The sequence below is a fragment of the Durio zibethinus genome, unplaced genomic scaffold (assembly GCF_047325235.1).
Source record: "Durio zibethinus cultivar Kanyao isolate XHJ-2024 unplaced genomic scaffold, ASM4732523v1 HiC_scaffold_387, whole genome shotgun sequence".
NCBI lineage: Eukaryota > Viridiplantae > Streptophyta > Magnoliopsida > Malvales > Malvaceae > Durio > Durio zibethinus.
Genome location: NW_028323010.1, coordinates 2,150,001 through 2,157,500, shown reverse-complemented (window position 1 = coordinate 2,157,500; position 7,500 = coordinate 2,150,001).

Below are 7,500 nucleotides of genomic sequence, written 5' to 3'. Positions count from 1 at the left end.
GACGCGTGGTTTCAATAGGAGGAACGCGCGGACCGTGACACTTGGTATCAGAGCCTAGGTTGGCTCAGTGGCGAGAGTTACGCGACCCCATGTGTGGGTCTGGTGATGCGAAATTACGGTGGTGCCAAGCCCGAATGGAGCTATCGAGACACAAATGCAGTTTTTGTGCCTATGGGGGCTCGGGAAAGGGCCACCGTTGCATGCGATGGGAAATATTGGGCCTATGTAAAATGGCTCTCGAGTAGACTCTTGGACGCCTAGAAAAAGGGCACCAGAGTCTAGCCTCACCTAGAAAAAGGTGTTGGCATATGTTGTGGCATGTGATGCCTTTACGGTGAAAGGAACCGTAGTGAGACCGAGATCCGAAAAGGGTCTTACACCATGAAATGGTGTTGTGTCAGGCCACGTGGGCCGAGTGAATCTTGTCCTGAGGGGCAGGAGGCGTCGAGTTGCAAGATTAATTACTAATGTGTGCACTTGATGTATGGTGCAGGTGCCCCAGCGGGGGTGCAAGCCGAAGTATTCGGGTCCAAGCATGAGACTACTACACAGAAGAGTATGAAGTGGCTGAAGATTGAAGCCACAAGCGAGATGGTCAGTGGACCATGAGCTGCGTTGGTCAGTGGACCATGAGCTGCGTTGGTCAGTGGACCGTGAGTTCTTGTGGTCAGAGGATCACGAGAGTGTGTGTGTGAACCAGGATATTGAACTAGTATTGGCCGAAAGGGAAGGCTTCACGAGTAGTGGTGGTCAGTGGGCCACGACAGGATGTTTTCCAGTGGAACAAGAAAGGGAAAACGGCCAGTTGACAAGGCCTCAGTCGTGCAAGTCAGTGGACCTTGAGGATCGAGCGGGTGAATCCCCGAGTCAAACAAATCAGTGGGCTAGAAGTGCTGGTAGATCAGTGGCTCTCCGAGTATAAGCGGATTTTGGGACGCCCTAGGAACTGGGCTGGAATCAAAACTATCGAGCAATAGAACCATAGAGGAGACAGGGTTGCGCATAATGCTGTGCCGAGTTTCCAGTAAAAGTGGGGGAGACCTATCAATTCCCCCCCCCGAGACTGAGCCAAGATAAAGGAGCTTGGGCGATGGAGCATAGTGTTCAAGCCGGGGGCAAAGACTGAATTAGCACGCTTTAAGGTGCCGTCTTGGGGGCGGTTGGCCTGAGGGCCACACCTAGAGAGGTGACCTTGGGGGGGCCGAGAGGACCCAAGTTGGGAGATGACCAAGGTGCTTGAATGCCACTATGCTAGGGTCATCATATAGGGTGCCGTATGAGTGCGGTTGACCTAAGCATCACGTCCAGAGGGGCGCATCAGTGAGTTGATGCTGCAAGCGTGCAGTTGGTGTGAGGGGTCACGTCCGGTGGGACGCACCAAATGAGTGGCAAAGCGGTGGTCATTCATTCTACTGAGGGTCATTGATCAATGAGGGCACCTCGAGGTCGCAACCTGACAATGATCAAGGGATGAAGCCATGGTATGACCCATATGAATACAACCAAGATAGGTTAGGCGGTTCGAACTACAACAAAGTTGAGCAACAATGGGACCAATCTACACCAACAATGGACGAGTACTGTGCACGGTGCCTCATGTGACGGGACCTCGACCCAATCCTTGAGAGCACCAGTGAGAGACATATGAGGAAATGTCAGCTGTGTGCAACAGGATAGTTGGGTGTGGTCTTGGCGTCGATGAGGGCATCGACATAGTAAGTGGGGGAGAGTGTCATGGTCAGGCCTTGGTCCTGCCATGACTGACCCTGAACCGAGCAGCGGTCGAGACCGAGCTGGTGGGAAAGCGGTTCTAAGGAATGAAGGCGTGCATTCGGAGCTTTGGAACATGATGCTAACATGTTGTAGGGGCAATGGGAGCCCCGGGCCGCAAGATACGCGGGGAAGTTCGGGACAGTGGTCGGACACCTTCAAGCCAAGTATCCTGGCGGGTGCCATTAGTGGAAGCAATGTGCGGGCACCTTCGAGTGGGTTGGTGGAGCAGCGAGCAGTATCAAGGAGCAAGGGTGACCAAAGGGAAGGTTACGGGGCCCTGAGTTAGCCGGAGAAAGACCCCGACATGACTGGGCAGAAAAGTGTCCCCGTTTCAGACATTCTTACGGTCACTGGTAGCGTATTGGGAAAATCTCTAACGCTCTTTATAGGGGGATGATTTGGTGTCAGCTCTCCACCACCCCCTTGGCTAGCGGGCAGGCGGGGGCCTGGCTAGTCTGAAGTGAGCTACTCCTAGGCACTCGTGGTGTCTAGGTGGGCGGGCATCGTAGGGTCACGAGCGTGGCACGATGTTTTCTCGGGTAAGGTAAACCCGGGGACGGTTGGGACCGGCGGGCCTCGTATCGCGCCTTTGCATTGAGACAGGGGGTTAGACGGTAGAATCCGTTATGCCCCTCGGTTTCCCCTCCTCGAGCCGGAAGGATCATGTGATGGTGTTTACGTATGAGGGATGCCATCGAGAAAAGGGGCGTGCGGACTAGCGGGTAGGCATGCTGCTAGACCCCTGCGGCCAGTCGGGATGGTGTGCTGCCACTGGGGCAGTCCACCCAAGTCCCCTTGCGGGACCAGCATGATGTAGGGTGTCAATCATGCGTGCGGGCAGTCGATACTGTTGCTAAGGGCCTGAGCCCTAAGAACCGAGTCTCGTGGGACGAAATGAGCCTAGAGGCTCCGAGCTGGGCTGTTGACCAGCTTAGGTGGGGTGCTGGCGTAAACTCAATATAGGAGCCTGCGAATGATGCGGGCGGGCATGATGTTGGGTTCGCACCATGTCAAGAGGCTTCAAGGCCATGAGAACTGGGACTATGCATCCCTATGAGCATTCGAGGATCGTGGACTGGAATAGGGTTGTCCGCGACGAAAAATGGGCACGATAGAAGGCTGACCTTGACTAGGATTAGTCTTGGTGCCACACGGACGCGTGGTTTCAATAGGAGGAACGCGCGGACCGTGACACCGAGCGTGTGCCGATGGTGGTCGAGGCAAGCGCCCGCACCAGGGCCCAACGTGTGCCGATGGTGGTCGAGGCAAGCGCCCTCACCAAGGTCGAGCGTGTGCCGATGGTGGTCGAGGCAACCGCCCGCACCAGGGCCCAGCGTGTGCCGATGGTGGTCGAGGCAAGCGCCCGCACCAGGGCCGAGCGTGTGCCGATGGTGGTCGAGGCAAGCGCCCGCACCAGGGCCCAGCGTGTGCCGATGGTGGTCGAGGCAAGCGCCCTCACCAAGGCCGAGCGTGTGCCGATGGTGGTCGAGGCAACCGGCCGCACCAAGGGCCGCCGTGTGCCGATGGTGTTCGAGGCAACCGCCCGCACCAGGGCCCAGCGTGTGCCGATGGTGGTCGAGCCAGGAGCCCGCACCAAGGGCCGACTTGTGCCGATGGTGTTCGGGGCAACCGCCCGCACCAGGGCCCTGCGTGTGCCGATGGTGCTGGGGGCAACCGCCCGCACCAGGGCCCAGCGTGTGCCGATGGTGCTGGGGGCAAGCGCCCGCACCAGGGCCCAGCGTGTGCCGATGGTGGTCGAGGCAAGCGCCCGCACCAGTGCCCAGCGTGTGCCGATGGTGGTCGAGGCAAGCGCCCGCACCAGGGCCCAGCGTGTGCCGATGGTGCTGGGGGCAAGCGCCCGCCCCAGGGCCCAGCGTGTGTCGATGGTTATCGGGGCAACCGGCCGCACCAGGGCCCAGGGTCTGCCGATGGTGCTCGAGGCAACCGCCCGCACCAAGGCTCAGCATGTGCCGATTGTGATCGAGGCAACAACCCACACCAGGGCCCAGCTTGTGCCGATGGCGGTCGAGGCAAGTGCCCGTACCGAAGGGCAGCCTATGCCGATGATGGTCGATGCATGTGCCATCACCATGCGTCATCATGTGCCATTGATGGTCGAGGCCTTGGCCGAAGTTCGATTTTGAGCCACGGTGCCCATGCTTGGCTCCAGCATGTGCTGGTGCCGCATTTTTTTCACTCGGGACAGCATCGCCGGAGCATCGCCGGAGTACCGCCGGAGAACCTGACCGGCGGCATTGGGGTTCCGGCGATTGGGAGGGGGGCCGGGGGGGTGTGCGCACATGATGTGCGATGGGTGCTGGTACTTGGCCTTGTGTTGGCCCCCTATCCCTCATCAAACCTCTGAGAATTCACACCCCCTTAAAGAGCATTTGAGATTTTACAGGTTTGCTACCAGTAGCCGTTAAAGTGTCTGAAATGGGGACACTTTTTTCAAACGGTCACAAAATCTTCTCTACTTCGAGTTTTTAGCTGAATTTTTTTGTGCATGCCAACAAAAATATAAGGATCATGCCTACAAAATTTGGGGCCAAAAATCCTTATAAAAAAATTTTAAAAAATCCCGAACCGCAAAAAGTTTCAAAAATCATGAAAAATAGAAAACGAGTCATCTTCCAACGAAACTTCACGTGAAGGCTTAGGGGACCATTGTATGAATTTACAAGCCATAAAAATGGCATTGGCACGGCAGAAATTTGAAGATGTGCCTAAACCCACCAGGGCCCAGCGTGTGCCGATGGTGCTCGAGGCAACCGCCCGCACCAGGGCCCAGCGTGTGCCGATGGTGCTCGAGGCAAGCGCCCGCACCAGGGCCCAGCGTGTGCCGACGGTGGTCGAGGCAACCGCCCGCACCAGGGCCGATAGTGTGCCGATGGTGCTCGAGGCAACCTGTCGCACCAGGGCCCAGCGTGTGCCGATGGTGATCGAGGCAACCTGCCGCACCAGGGCCCAGCGTGTGCCGATGCTGGTCGAGGCAAGCGCCCGCACCAGCGCCCAGCGTGTGCCGATGGTGCTCGAGGCAACCGACCGCACCAGGGCCCAGCGTGTGCCGATGGTGCTCGAGGCAACCTGCCGCACCAGGGCCCAGCGTGTGCCGATGGCGCTCGAGGCAAGCTCCCGCACCAGGGCCCAGCGTGTGCCGATGGTGCTCGAGGCAACCTGCCGCACCAGGGCCCAGCGTGTGCCGATGGTGCTCGAGGCAACCTGCCGCACCAGGGCCCAGCGTGTGCGGATGGTGCTCGAGGCAAGCGCCCGCACCAGGGCCCAGCGTGTGCCGATGGTGGTCGAGGCAACCGCCCGCACCAGGGCCCAGCGTGTGCCGATGGTGGTCGAGGCAACCTGCCGCACCAGGGCCCAGCGTGTGCCGATGGTGCTCGAGGCAACCTGCCGCACCAGGGCCCAGCGTGTGCCGATGGTGCTCGAGGCAACCGACCGCACCAGGGCCCAGCGTGTGCCGATGGTGGTCGAGGCAACCGCCCGCACCAGGGCCCAGCGTGTGCCGATGGTGGTCGAGGCTGCCGATGATGGTCGAGGCAACCTGCCGCACCAGGGCCCAGCGTGTGCCGATGGTGCTCGAGGCAACCGACCGCACCAGGGCCCAGCGTGTGCCGATGGTGCTCGAGGCAAGCGCCCGCACAAGGGCCCAGCGTGTGCCGATGGTGGTCGAGGCAACCTGCCGCACCAGGGCCCAGCGTGTGCCGATGGTGGTCGAGGCAAGCGCCCGCACCAGGGCCCAGCGTGTGCCGATGGTGGTCGAGGCAAGCGCCCGCACCAGGGCCCAGCGTGTGCCGATGGTGGTCGAGGCAACCTGCCGCACCAGGGCCCAGCGTGTGCCGATGGTGCTCGAGGCAACCGACCGCACCAGGGCCCAGCGTGTGCCGATGGTGCTCGAGGCAACCTGCCGCACCAGGGCCCAGCGTGTGCCGATGGCGCTCGAGGCAAGCTCCCGCACCAGGGCCCAGCGTGTGCCGATGGTGCTCGAGGCAACCTGCCGCACCAGGGCCCAGCGTGTGCCGATGGTGCTCGAGGCAAGCGCCCGCACCAGGGCCCAGCGTGTGCCGACGGTGGTCGAGGCAACCGCCCGCACCAGGGCCGATAGTGTGCCGATGGTGCTCGAGGCAACCTGTCGCACCAGGGCCCAGCGTGTGCCGATGGTGATCGAGGCAACCTGCCGCACCAGGGCCCAGCGTGTGCCGATGCTGGTCGAGGCAAGCGCCCGCACCAGCGCCCAGCGTGTGCCGATGGTGCTCGAGGCAACCGACCGCACCAGGGCCCAGCGTGTGCCGATGGGGCTCGAGGCAACCTGCCGCACCAGGGCCCAGCGTGTGCCGATGGCGCTCGAGGCAAGCTCCCGCACCAGGGCCCAGCGTGTGCCGATGGTGCTCGAGGCAACCTGCCGCACCAGGGCCCAGCGTGTGCCGATGGTGCTCGAGGCAACCTGCCGCACCAGGGCCCAGCGTGTGCGGATGGTGCTCGAGGCAAGCGCCCGCACCAGGGCCCAGCGTGTGCCGATGGTGGTCGAGGCAACCGCCCGCACCAGGGCCCAGCGTGTGCCGATGGTGGTCGAGGCAACCTGCCGCACCAGGGCCCAGCGTGTGCCGATGGTGCTCGAGGCAACCTGCCGCACCAGGGCCCAGCGTGTGCCGATGGTGCTCGAGGCAACCGACCGCACCAGGGCCCAGCGTGTGCCGATGGTGGTCGAGGCAACCGCCCGCACCAGGGCCCAGCGTGTGCCGATGGTGGTCGAGGCTGCCGATGATGGTCGAGGCAACCTGCCGCACCAGGGCCCAGCGTGTGCCGATGGTGCTCGAGGCAACCGACCGCACCAGGGCCCAGCGTGTGCCGATGGTGCTCGAGGCAAGCGCCCGCACCAGGGCCCAGCGTGTGCCGATGGTGGTCGAGGCAACCTGCCGCACCAGGGCCCAGCGTGTGCCGATGGTGGTCGAGGCAAGCGCCCGCACCAGGGCCCAGCGTGTGCCGATGGTGGTCGAGGCAAGCGCCCGCACCAGGGCCCAGCGTGTGCCGATGGTGGTCGAGGCAACCTGCCGCACCAGGGCCCAGCGTGTGCCGATGGTGCTCGAGGCAACCGACCGCACCAGGGCGGAGCGTGTGCCGATGGTGGTCGAGGCAAGCGCCCGCACCAGGGCCCAGCGTGTGCCGATGGTGGTCGAGGCAACCTGCCGGACCAGGGCCCAGCGTGTGCCGATGGTGCTCGAGGCAACCGACCGCACCAGGGCGGAGCGTGTGCCGATGGTGGTCGAGGCAAGCGCCCGCACCAGGGCCCAGCGTGTGCCGATGGTGGTCGAGGCTGCCGATGGTGGTCGAGGCAACCTGCCGCACCAGGGCCGAGCGTGTGCCGATGGTGCTCGAGGCAACCGGCCGCACCAGGGCCCAGCGTGTGCCGATGGTGGTCGAGGCAAGCTGCCGCACCAGGGCCCAGCGTGTGCCGATGGTGTTCGAGGCAACCGACCGCACCAGGGCCCAGCGTGTGCCGATGGTGCTCGAGGCAACCTGCCGCACCAGGGCCCAGCGTGTGCCGATGGTGGTCGAGGCAACCTGCCGCACCAGGGCCCAGCGTGTGCCGATGGTGGTCGAGGCAAGCGCCCGCACCAGGGCCCAGCGTGTGCCGATGGTGGTCGAGGCAACCGACCGCACCAGGGCCCAGCGTGTGCCGATGGTGCTCGAGGCAACCGGCCGCACCAGGGCCCA